Below are 13192 nucleotides of genomic sequence, written 5' to 3'. Positions count from 1 at the left end.
GAAATAAAAGGCTTAATAGTTTTATCATTGCTTCGAAATTGTGCAGTCCATCTGTGTATGTGTGGCCGTCTTTCTGTCTGTAAATCTGCCAGCAGTTCGAGCACAGCTCGTTTAAGGTTACCACAGATGCGGCCATTGTTGAAGTCATATAGATTGAAATAAGGAATGTTCTGTGGAGAAAATACCATAAACTCTTCTATCTTTGAGGATAAATTACTGTTATCATTGACAATAAAAACGATTAAGTGGAGCACACACATCCTTTCCCACTCATCAAGTCCTTTACCTCCCACTGTGCCAAAATGGATTTCCCCCAGAAGCCAGCATTCAAGGTTTATGTTCCTAATGACCCACAATAAGTCAACCATGATTGATCAGCGAAATCCACTAATGAGTTACAACTACCCCGCCAGGACAGAGATGTTAATCTCGGAGGCTTCTTCATGACTGTATTAAGCATTGTGTTCCCTGATATCTCGCTGTGTGGTCAAATAACTCACTGCCATTGGCCGGATCTGAGGCCGATATTTCGCTGTGGTTGGCTGCTGCTAATGCTGAACACACAGCGCGGGGGGGGGGGAACCGTGCGTAACAAACTGGGCCCTGTGTTCACACTTCATTCGGGGGGTGACTGCTCGCCGCAAGGACAGCTGGGAAAGATGTATGAGTTGGTGGCATAATGTATTCATTGGGAAAAAGATGGAGAAATTGGTCTTGGGACATGATAAAGTGCCTGTTGAGGTGTGTTTGATAAATTATGATGAAGCTGTGCAAATAGCCCCTGCAGCTGGATCTCCAGCATGTACGGTTCAATTAGTGCGACACTGTGGTGGTAGACTAATACTTGGACTGGGTGAGCAATGAATCCATCTATTACTGAAATTCAGTCTGATATCCAGCATTATGATAAAAATCTAAAAGCAATATCTTGAGTTTAGTACAAATATAAAAAGAACAAATTATGATGCTTAGATGAGTCTAAAATCAACACTTTGTCATGGGACCCTTGTTAAGACACCAATTAACAAGCCTAGCAGCAAGACAAAGATACTTATTTTTTTTACCCAGTGAGAAGAAGTCTCATAAAAGGAAGTTCAATTATGTTGGCACATTACACTCTTATATCTGAATCTGTGTCAGAGAGCTGCTTATAAAACTGCTACAGCGTAATTCATCATTGTGTTTTTCTATTTCTCTAACCAAATAAGAGAAATAGAAATCATCCGACTTGTCAGAACGATGACCTCAAGGGTTGATAGAACATTTAAAAAGAGTTAGTTTTATAAATTAAAAGACTGGATGAAGTGCTGCTTTTAACTATTTGTGTATACTCATAGGGAATTCACAGTAACTCCCCGGAGTGCTGATCTGGGAAGTAGGGGAAGCAGTTCAAAGAAGGCTCAATTGCTTCTTAGATACTGACGGTTTTTCCCCCAAGGCTCATCAATACATCCACTCTTTTTCACTAAATATTTCACCATGGTTATGCATGAATCACCCATGCATTCAGATTTTACATTAGGTTACACAGTGTGACTTGTGTGGAGCAGACACCCCCTTCGTAGTATGTGATTAGATGCAGCTTTGAAGCCCAATTTAGTTCTTCTAGTAGCCGGAGAAAAAGCCACTGCAAAAACATTACTATGATCCACTGGGATCAGATGGGCTTCCTTCCTCAGATATTCCATTGCATTTCAATTGGGTTACTGCTACTGATAATCATCATTGATGAGTTTAGAAACTGGAATTTCAGTGTGATTACAGCGTTGAATATCATAATACAGCAGGAAAAACAATGTGTCCGGCTTTAGAGCCACTGCAATTAGAAATGACAACATATTAAAATACTCTTCAAGGCTAGAAAATGCTAATTATATGCAGATTTGTAGTATGATTCATGTATTAATTTGGCATGCTGAGCGGTGATTAGGTGAGTGGGAGTAAGCAGCAGTTGCTAATGCCTAGCAAAGGCTAAAAACAGTATAGTGAGGGGAAAGCGAAAGCCGGCAATTTCCTTCATTTAATCAGTGTGAGAGATGACCTTTTCACAGAGTCCCTGCCTGTGGCGCTAAGGAAGTGCACATGAAGGGGATTTGAACTTTAGCCTGCATGGAGCATCTGACATATGTATGCTGACTATTTGTGTCTCTGCAGGCTAGCGCAAACAATGGCAGGCCACTGAGAAAGAGACACAAAGGGAAGAAAGAGCAGGCAGTTCTTAATGTCTTATTTAAAAGACACGTTAGTCAGATTTCGTTTCAGAGCCCAGCAGCAACCCAAAACCAAAATATGTCCTCCCACCTACAGAGGACATTTGGATTTGTGATTTGTAAAATCCTGATATGGAAACCATGTTCCATCAAATACACGGAGAGCAGTTTACTCGACGTGATCACTGCAACTCATCCTGTGAAAACAGTTCTGGATGAGCTTTGTTAAGTCTGAGAAAATAACTTAACATAAAACCTGTGTCACCAGGGGTTTGAAAGGTGTGGCCGTTTACTAGGCAGGGGATTAAAGATGTTATTAAGTTGCATTACAGGAAATGTAGGATCCAGTGTTTTTATAGTTTGGCCCAAACTAGGCACTATCAATGCATCAATCAACCTTTTTTTTTTATCTGTATCTCATGCGAGCCTCTTTAACATCCCGACAGTACTTAGCTGTAATCCCATGTCATTTAAATATCTATATACAGTACATTTTGAACCAATTACAAATAAGTCGAAACATTGATACAGTTTATAGTAATGACATAAAAAAAAGACTGTAAAATTTAGACCCATTCCAAAGGTCGACCCAAGCACCAACACCAGCAGCAGCATAACGCACCACCAATCAACAAGCAGCCACGGTCAGAGAGAGTAGCAGTACCCATCATTTTCCTCTACTTTACAGTTCATATTCTGTGTCTTGCCTCAAGAAACACAGTTTTCTCCTCTGGCGATTATGACGCTTCAGGTGATCCTCCGGTTATATTGACACACAGACCAGCGAGACCCACAGCAATACAATTACGTTGATATTAAGTGAAATAGGTTCGATTGAGGTTAGAAAAGGTTTTGTTCAAAATTAAAAAAAAAAATCATCCAGGGTATAAACCTCATTAACATTCAGCCGAGATATCACATTTTGAAAGCAAATGTTGAAAAGCCATCCATTTTTACATTTGACAAATTACACCACAATCAGATTCGTTATTTCATAGACTGATAACACAAGACGGCGACTAGGTAACCCCATTTTCAACAACCTCCTCCATCAATCAATGTATGGACAGTATACTACATGTGATTCTTGTGCTGCAGATAGCGTGGGGAGGCAGCACAGACTTGAGAAAAGAACTGACATGAACCACTGCGATGCACCGTACACCATATTTTCTCTTCAATTTAGTAATTCCCTTTGATGACTAAGGGAACCCAGGAGACTTAAATGCATGCAAGGGTGACAAAGCCTCTGCAAGATTGAAGCAGTGAACCTCAGAGGCAACAATAACTTTTTATCTAAGGCTTCTGTTTCAGTTCTCAATCTCATCTGGCTTTTTTTTCCAGCAGAGAAAGCTCTGTGAAATACAGGAGCACTGTGTCTACCTATTATGAAAGGCCTTTTAAAACCAGAAATAGGCTACATCCCTGACTGAGCAGCACTTTGACAAACGGACAGGAAGCGGAGGTCAGTGTAGCATACAGTACCTGACACAGCTGGCTCTCGTCCAAGGCAATATGGGCTCCGTCTCTTCATACCAGCTCTGGAAGAAAAAAAAGACAGAGCCAGGTCAGGAAAAGTGGTATGAGACTTCAAGAAAGAAAGGAAATTGGAAAAGGAAAAGAGATTAGATGATGCTGTGAAGATGCAGGAAGTATGTATGGCTCTAAGGCTTTTAAGATTTTCCAAAACAATTTTACTTTTCAAATAAACATCTTGTACTGAGGCTAAAACATCACTGTGAATCTGTTAAAAGCATCTCTAAAATGAATAAATAAATTGAATTCAGTTGAAAGCTGAACCCATTCTGTCAGAAAATTAAACAAGGATTTAGTATTGTACGCTTTTAAATAGCAGATACACATATGGTTTCCTTTATACAAACTGCATAAAAGCTCGACTCAACCCAAATGTTTTTTGACACACACCATGAGGGTAGTTGTAAGTGTAATCAGCCGATGGCTCATCAGTATGCTGCAGCTACCTAACTATGGAAACAAACAGGGGGAGAAGTTGGAGGGATCTATTGATGTATGCTCTTTTGAGAATTTATCATTCAAGACTCACTTACGCCCAGAAAAGGTCAAACGAAATTCTCTCATATCAAATTGAGTTTTTCACTTGATTAATAAGCTTCTGTGACACACACACACACACACACACACACACACACACACACACACACACACACACACACACACACACACACACACACACACACACACACACACACACACACACACACACACACACACACACACACACACACACACACACACACACACACACACACACACACACACACACACACACACACACACACACACAAGGCCTTAAACTCAGATAACACAGGTCTAATGAATATATTCCAAAAGAAAATATTGCGATTAGCAGACTTGGCACAATGAACGTGACGGTTAGGTTTTACTATACGTCTATCCTCTGAGAGCATTGGTAGTAGTAGTGAGCAGGATGTCTTCCTGTCTAGTAAGAGCACTTGTTTACTCATTCACTATAAAAGTCACTCAGTAGTAAACTGAGATTTCAGACACATTGTAGGATTGTTAGCAGAACGTGTACACTACTTCTTTCATTCTGTGCAAATTTCTCACAGAACCATATAGCAATACATTTCACACTCAAGATACTCAAATAAAATCAACATCATAGACTATACAGTGAATAGGGAGTGATATGATATGGCTGCAGATTAAAACTCCACAGTTGGAATGGAACACTTTTTTTTTACGATCAACTGATTAATCATTTGGTTTATGAAATGTAAAAATAAGCTGTGAAAACCAGCCATCAAAACCTGAGAGGCCAAAGTAACAGAATTAGATAGAAAAGTAATAGATATTTCATTTTCTATCATATAAAACCAACTAACCCAAAATCCAAAAATATTTAGTTTACATGAACATGAAACTGTGAAAAAAAAAAAAGACAAATCCTCACATTAAGAGATGGACCAGAGAATGTTCAGCATTTCTGCTTGAAAAAGTCTCAAAAGATGAATCAATAATCCAAAAAAGTTGCTTATTAATTTTGTGTTGATCGACAAATCAATTAGTCAACTAATCGTTTCAGCGATATTATAGTCATTGATAATTCAGTCTTGATTGAAGGTGCAGACCAGTCAGGCCAGCAATGTCATCCCACTAAGCTACTAGGAAGCCTAAAAAAAAAGGAAAGGGAAAAAGCAAATAAAAGTATAGACTATCATGGTGTGACTATCTTCCCGTCATCAGGCTTAAAAGGAACACGCCGACTTATTGGGAATTTAGCTTATTCACCGTAACCCCCAGAGTTAGACAAGTCGATACATACCCTTCTCATCTCCATGCGTGCTGTAACGCTGTCTGACGTCTCCAGCATTAGCTTAGCCCAGCACAGATCCTGCAGGTGGTTCCAACTAGCCTACTGCTCCGAATTGTGACAAAAGTGACCAAATAACGCCAACATGTTCCTATTTACATGTTGTGATTTGTAGAGTCACAGCGTGTAAAAAAACAACGTAACATGAGACACAGCCATCTTCTAACCGTAAACAAACCGGGAACTATATTCTCAGACAGGCTTGCCGCGAGCATATCACTACGCCCAAGTACTATATTCTTCCGCCTGAGAATATAGTTCCCGGTTAAATCACAACATGTAAATAGGAACATGTTGGCGTTATTTTGTCACTTACTCGGAGCAGTAGGATTACTGGAACCATTCACCTGCCTGTTCTGTGATGGGCTGATGCCGCTGGAGCCGTCAGACAGCTTCACAGCACGCATGGAGATGAGAAGGGTATGTATCGACTTGTCTAACTCTGGGGGTTACGGTGAATAAGCTAAATTCCCAGTAAGTCGGCATGTTCCTTTAAGACGGAGAGAGGAACGCCACGCCAGGGTCAGGATGGAGCCCTGTCAGCACTCCCGCAAACAGGCAGATAGCAGTGCACCCTGGGTAATTGGGAAGAGTTTCCTGCCCTCGGGCTTGACTGCCTGAAGTTAGTTACCTGATCGGAGCTTAGCTACACAGAGCTGTCAGCATCAGCTCTGGAGTAATCGCAGCCCTCCATTACCAAGCCTCACTCACACACCAAAAATGGCTCTCAGAGAGGGAGTCACACACACACACACACACACACACACACACACACACACACACACACACACACACACACACACACACACACACACACACACACACACACACACACACACACACACACACACACACACACACACACACACACACACACACACACACACACACACACAAAGGAGGCAGCTGATGAGCAATCACCTTACAAATTGGCTTACTATCTATGCAGAGAAACACTTTTTAATTAGTGCATTACACACATGCTTTGGTGGCCTTGGCACAGTTCTGACTTACTATAAAAGCTAATTCAGAATTTATTTCTCATGCATTTACCTCATTGTGGAAACATGCCTTGGTTTGACATTAACATAATTTTTCTGACGCTGGAAAAAGTGGTGCCATGTGGAATGCATTACGCCCCCCTGTCACTGTGCTAATCAGCATAATATGAATTATTGCTATCATTATAGTCAGGGGCCGAGAAATAACAATAGGTCTTAATTATTCAGCAATGAGGAATAATAAAAGGGAAAGCAAATGCACCTTTAGTCTATGCTGCCAACAATCGTTTGAGTTTGTATCTCTCTCCCCTTAGGGAGCAGAATGTCTCTGTTGTGGAAATCATTTCTGAGACCATGATGAGTGATGAGCTTGTTTCTCGCCCTGAATATACTCCTTGTGCCGTTTGTCTGTGAGAGCTCACTGCCGAAATTATCATAAGAGCCCAATAAAAATGTGCTTTGCATTAGTGTAATGAGAATATAACTTGTTACTAAAAAGTAGTACAAGTTTGTGTATGTATTGTTCTGCTGATGTTCTTTGAAAATAGTTTGATGAATAACCAAATACTATTATATTATGTATGTTATTTCTCATTATGCACGTTAGAATAAGGTAACTCAACCTAGTATGGCGTTTCCTTTTATATCTGTATACCATTTGAAGTAAGATGCTTCTGGCTAAATGCTAACATCAACATACCAACATGCTCAAAATGACAATGCTAAAATGCTGAGGTTTAGCAGGTTTAATGTTAATGTTCACCATCCTACTTTAGCTTGTTGGCATTCTAACACTTGCTAATTAGGAAATTAAATACAGATGAGAAACCATGAATTTTCATCTATCCTATCTATAATAGATAGGATCTATAATCCTATCTATAATCCTATAAGATTGGCCTCTTTGAATCTTGTTTCAAAAAGGATAAAAAAAAATGTAATAAACATTTTTGGTATTAAATTCAAACATAAATGACATCAGGGTGTCATAATTCCAGGTCGGCGATGTCAAACTCTTTACAGTAGACTTTTCATGAGAGATAAAGGTTTTAGCTGAATCCACCAGTACGGCAGGGTTCCTCTGACCTTTCAGAATGAGTTGCCAATCAAATTTCAGTCCGTCTTAACGGAGACATGGGGATTACAGCGGACATGATTCAGAGCTATAAACTGCTGCCCTTCCAAAAAGAAAATGAAGTAACAAAATGGGTGATTGTTGCTTAGAGATACGACTTCCACATAATAGAGAAAATACGGCAATGATTTCATTGGGGTTTTCGTGGATCACTGTTTCTCTCTAGTAACGATCTAATAGCTAATGGACACGTCTGTCAACACTGGCATTTATTCGTCTCAACCAACTTCCTGATTGCTGATCAGTGCAGCTAACTGGGGGGGAGGGAGGTGGGGGGGGGGTTTACAATTCAAAGCGTGTCTTTGTGTGGTCTGAAAGCTTGAAACAGATACCGTCAGATCCTGGGACACCCGCAGGGGCGAATGAAATAATTAACTTTCAGCTTGAAGGCATCCTTAAGACTTCCCGTCAGCTGCTGTTAGAGTTGTTGACAAAGTCTCAGACGACAGACAGCAGGTATGTAAATGACGTTCGATCTCCCCCCGCTCATTTCAATCATTTTGCAGCTGATCCACGCTCTGTAGACATCCTGACCTGGAGATCAACCCACACTGCCGTTCAGTGTGTTCACCGTAACATGGGATACGAAATTCAAGGTTACATTTCACTCCCTTGCTTTCTGGATTCTGTTCCAATTGAATTTCTACCACAGGTCCAGATCACAAGAGGCTTTGTCAAAGCAACGCAATACTCTGTTGCTTTATATGAACTATACTGCCAGCTTTACACAAAAACCTGCTTTCTTCCTTGCAGGTACAACATCTCTGAAAAAGGTTTTCGGTCTAGCACACTTTGTGATGATTGCAGTCATAAATAAGTAATACATTACTGGCCACTCCTTTGTGCCTCACCAAGAAAGGTCTTTTAGCACAACTGACCACCTGAGGAGCTGACTCCACCTTGACTTAAGGTGAGACACTGCAGGCAAAAACATTGGTTTTCCATGGACTGGTCGATTTTGGGCTATTTTGCTGTCATATCATAACACTTCAGTAGCACTTACATACAGCAAACCTTCCAGTTTCATGCCCATCTACAGTATATTCTGAATTTTTTTTTTTTTACAGAGGGGTTTCTTCATATATCATTCAGAGCCTCATTTAAATAACATGTTATTTCTAAAAACATGGCAATAGTTTTTATGGCTGTTGACAGTATTTTCTGATTTATGGAGTGATAGAAAGAGATATCCAAAATTCCCTTAGTAAAAGCCTTTGACTATAATATGTCAACAAAATAAAATAATTTTAAACCTGGCTCTAGCCAATGTTCAGATTTCTGTTCTGAAAATATATGCAAATGAGCAGATGTTTAAAAAGATAATGCCTCATTTGTATATTTAAACTTGAAATACAAAAAATAATTGTCTGAATGTGAGTAATCAACGGGGGAAGTTTCATGTCGATATCTATTAGTTTATTCTTTATATATTTATTATACAATATCTTTTTTTACTCAACTCACCTGCAGTTTCTCCCCTTAAAGAGCAGTGTACTGCATTTTAGCTCGAACATTGCCCCATTGCTGACTTCCCCCCCCCCCAGCTCTGTCAGATGGTTGCCCCAGTGGTTCCCTATCTCTCCCGCTGTCTAGCCCTTTTCAGCCGTTTTAATGCAACATTACATGATGGTCATCAAGAATTTATAGGACCACGGAAGGAATTTCACGGCTGCCATGATGGCCAGGGCTGCTGAACCTCCTCAGTCTGGCCTCATGCGCCTCAAAAAATGATATGCCCTGCGGCCACAGTGGCCTTGATACCCCGCCCGCACTGCTCCAGCTGATTCCGCCATTTTATCCTCTGCCTTTTTCCTAGTGTCTTTTGTTGAGACAAAGACAGAAATATGCATATGCATTATTTTCGTCAGATTTGGACCATAAAGCTACATGTACGCCTAATTCTCTTTTATAAATCTTAATTATTGTGGAGCTAGGCTCACACACAATGAATGTAATGAAGACAACAGACGGGGACCAGGACAGTGTAATAAAGTACTGTACTGTACATGTAACTTACAAACTCAAAAAAGTGGATTTAGTGTTCAGTCACTATTTAAATTGATATGGGATCAGGTCTGTGCAATATTTGTGAGTGGACCTGACAAAAGGCTGGTCTTTATTAATGTTAAGAGGCCTTGCCTGCAAGAGCATTGTATTATGAATAGTGCATTAAGAATTTAATTATTTTAACTGAAATGACCCAGATCCATTTGGAAATGCCCTAGATCTTGATTACTCTAATCATGCACCTGGAGCGGCCGTCACACAGTACACAGTGTTGTGTTTTTACCATTACCATAGGCTTAATTGGTTGACCTTTTCAATATACCTAGCGTTATTAGAGCTCTAATTAAGAGCCCCATTAGAATCTGAGATCCTGTCAATTAAGTCCTTAAAACACAAAGGTTTAGGTCTCTCCAAGACTTTCAGCAGTCATCATCGAAGGCAAATGTCAGCTCATGACAGAGGAAAGCCCACCTGTTATTGCTGGGAGGAATGAAAGATTGTCTTACAAAGCATGTGGTAAAAAAACGAATATACTGGTGTTGAATCTCAAAGGAATTACAGTATTTGAAATTTAATTAAAACGCCCAAATACAGGGTTTTTAGTCTAGTCCAAGTAGTGTCAATTAGGGCCTTGAGTTAAGATGTTTTTACAGTCCTGTACTGTAGGCCTGGGTAGAGAAGTGGATCTGTAAGCTTGGAGGAACATTCTTCTCTTCATATTCCTAGCTGAATAAAGTTATGGAGAAGAGATTTACACAAGAGACATCCATCCACACTATTCATAAAACATCCACTTTATGCTCACATTTTCATCATATATCAAGTCAACATAAAAGACATCCCTCTTTACTGTAGTCTTTGCCTAGCTGTTGATGCATGTAAATCAGGAAAATGGCATCTCCTGTGTGTCAAACTACAGTATGTCCTACTGTTTCTCTCCTTCTGCCTTCAGTGCTGAGAGAGCAGCTGCACTCAGGAGAGAGAAATAGGTCACGTCTCCCTAGATCGCCTCTGTAACCTCTCAGTTCATTATGAGCATGTTTAATGAGCAAGACACTCACCAGGCATTCTTCAGCATGGAAGTGTGTCATTTTCATTGCGCTACATACATTGCGTTTCACTAATGTGTTCCAGTCTATGGCACCTTTATTTGAGCTCCAAATGTGGTTCTCCCTGGGGCCAATGGGCCTGGGGAGTGCAACTTTGGAGGCTGGGTGCAGCTGTCAGATGCGTCTTTTCCTCAGGTTTTGTCTAAACGAGATCGGTGGAGTCTGACATATTGCATGTGACACATGAATGAGCAAACAAATTATGTACCCCCCTTCAAACCTGGGCTGATTAGTGTGAAGTTAGAAAGTACTTCATGGTAATAAAGTGATGAGACGGTCCCTCAAGTTTCAGGAAACACCAACGGACAAATTAGACCAAATAGTGAATTTAAAAAAAAGAGATTAAAAAAAGGGTTACTACTTAAAGCCCCGTTTGGCCACAAAGTGAAAGAGACATGAAACAAATGTCAAGAGTATTGTCAACACTGCCAAAAACATGCACCAAAGACAACTAAATATTTTTCACTTTAAGCATCACCATCCACTACAGTCTCAAACACCAGTAATTGAACAATCCCCAATTTTGTATGTATACTGTATTCATTTAAATAGATTTCCTGTGTACAGATCATACATCAGGCTCGCAAAATACTCCTCATGAATCCTAAGGTTAAGGGAATCTATAAGCTCAACAGAAATAGTGACTCAGTTTTATGGTGACAGATTAGCGCGATAACACTTTTTGACATATTGCCCAGCCATAGATGTAGGACCTATGTATGGAACATACATGAAAAAAAAAAATAATAATAATAATAATTCAGCAAAGGCCTAAGTGCACACTGTTACATTACATATGCATAAAGCTTTCAGGGAAAGTGCAAAGCAAATATTTGGAGACAGCAAAGTGAGCTTAAATACGGTTGAGAGGAACATACAGCGATTGAGCTACAGGTAAAAGGATTACCCTGTCCTATTTGGTTCTGTTCTAGCTCTACAGCCTCCGTCTACAGTCCTCATCGTCATTGACTTTTCATTGAAGCCCCCCCCCCTTCCCCACCTCTTTTCCCCTGTCAAAGGAAAGAAGAGACAGGCCCTTGATGAGCACACCTTTGATCTTTCTGAGGCGCCTCTGCTCCTCCCCCTCTCTTTCTCCCATCATCCTCCCTGTCCTCTCTGCTGGGGAGCTGTCAGAGTTCTGAAGGCTCGGTCTGTCCACTCTGCTCCCGCATCCACCCGACCACGTCTCCAGGCTCTTTCATCCTCACGCCCAATGCTTCAGAAAAGCAGCTCTAGTCCCAGAAGGAACTCGCCACCACCCAAAGTCTAGCCTCGGCCAAGTATCTGCCACCTGCCTTCCCTCAGCCCTCCGGTTAATCGTGGTTGGCTTTTTTTCTTTGAGTAAAAGCGCAGCCATTAGTGAGGATTGAAGGCCCATTCCTCACTGTTAACAGCTAATTGTTGCAATCGCTCCACCGAAGCGCTGGCAGTGTAGTGTATGAGTGCTAAGAACAACAATGTGCCATGCTTGATCCTGCAGCATTGATCAGGTTCATGCATTAAATGTGCATAACAAATAGGTTAACACATCATTGCTCTCCTTTTTCTGTTTATTTATGAGACTGTCAGCACTGAAATGGCCAATCAATCCAGGCCCAGCGGGAGGTGTTTCAATCATAGCTCAGCATTTGATTTAATCTTGTTATTTACACTATGTACCATGGGGTCCTTGTTTATCATTACTCCACAGATTTTGAGGCAATATTTCACTTTAAAAGAACAGTTGGACTTGCAGTTCCCATTGTGGGATTTGCGCGTGTCATCTCTCCAGCCTGGCATCTGTTATCTTCCCATGAAGAGATACAGTGACTGGCCCATGCTTCAACAATGCAATGAACCAAGCTCACTTCAATCCCTTGTGCTATAACATATTCAATTAAATTCATAGTCTCCTCGCTAGTAATAGTGATGAAAATGCACAGCGTTATTTTCTTTGTGTCTGTAAAAAAAGGAGACATTGGGGGTTGACAAAGCATGCCAGCTGATTGGATCCCTGGTTGCTGCAGGGCAAACTGGCGGAGGTTAATGTTGCAAGCAAGGACAATGTGTTCTGAAAAGAGACATTTCTAAGTGCCCGTGTAACTGGCACCCCTATGCATCGCTGACACGGGTCACAGAGAAATCACATACATGAGGAAGTGATGCCTTCCAAGGAAGATGCTTTGTATAATAGTTTAGAAATGCAGTAAGCTACAGATGCCTGAAAAGAGTCTGTGGCATCAGTGCAGCAATTTAAAAAGCCAAGGATCCACCTAGGTACAATGCATCCTCATCCAAATGGCCTCATTCAAAAACAAGTTTGTATTCTTATAATAAACCTAAATGTTTTCTGTGAGGTTTGCGCATACCAGTGT

General features: G+C 40.7%; 1 protein-coding gene across 2 annotated transcripts in view; it reads right to left on the bottom strand.

Moving 5' to 3' along the window:
* LOC120554485 (beta-1,3-galactosyltransferase 1-like) overlaps positions 1-13192 on the bottom strand; it is a 100452-nt gene that overhangs the window by 51504 nt on the left and 35756 nt on the right. For both annotated transcript variants that reach the window (XR_005638464.1, XM_039793404.1), the window contains exon 2: positions 3696-3751. The gene's annotated coding sequence lies outside the window, so the exon portion shown is untranslated. The remainder of the gene's footprint in view (positions 1-3695; positions 3752-13192) is intronic.

Source organism: Perca fluviatilis, chromosome 24, assembly GCF_010015445.1.
Source record: "Perca fluviatilis chromosome 24, GENO_Pfluv_1.0, whole genome shotgun sequence".
Lineage (NCBI taxonomy): Eukaryota > Metazoa > Chordata > Actinopteri > Perciformes > Percidae > Perca > Perca fluviatilis.
This window is presented reverse-complemented; position numbering and strand designations above follow the sequence as displayed.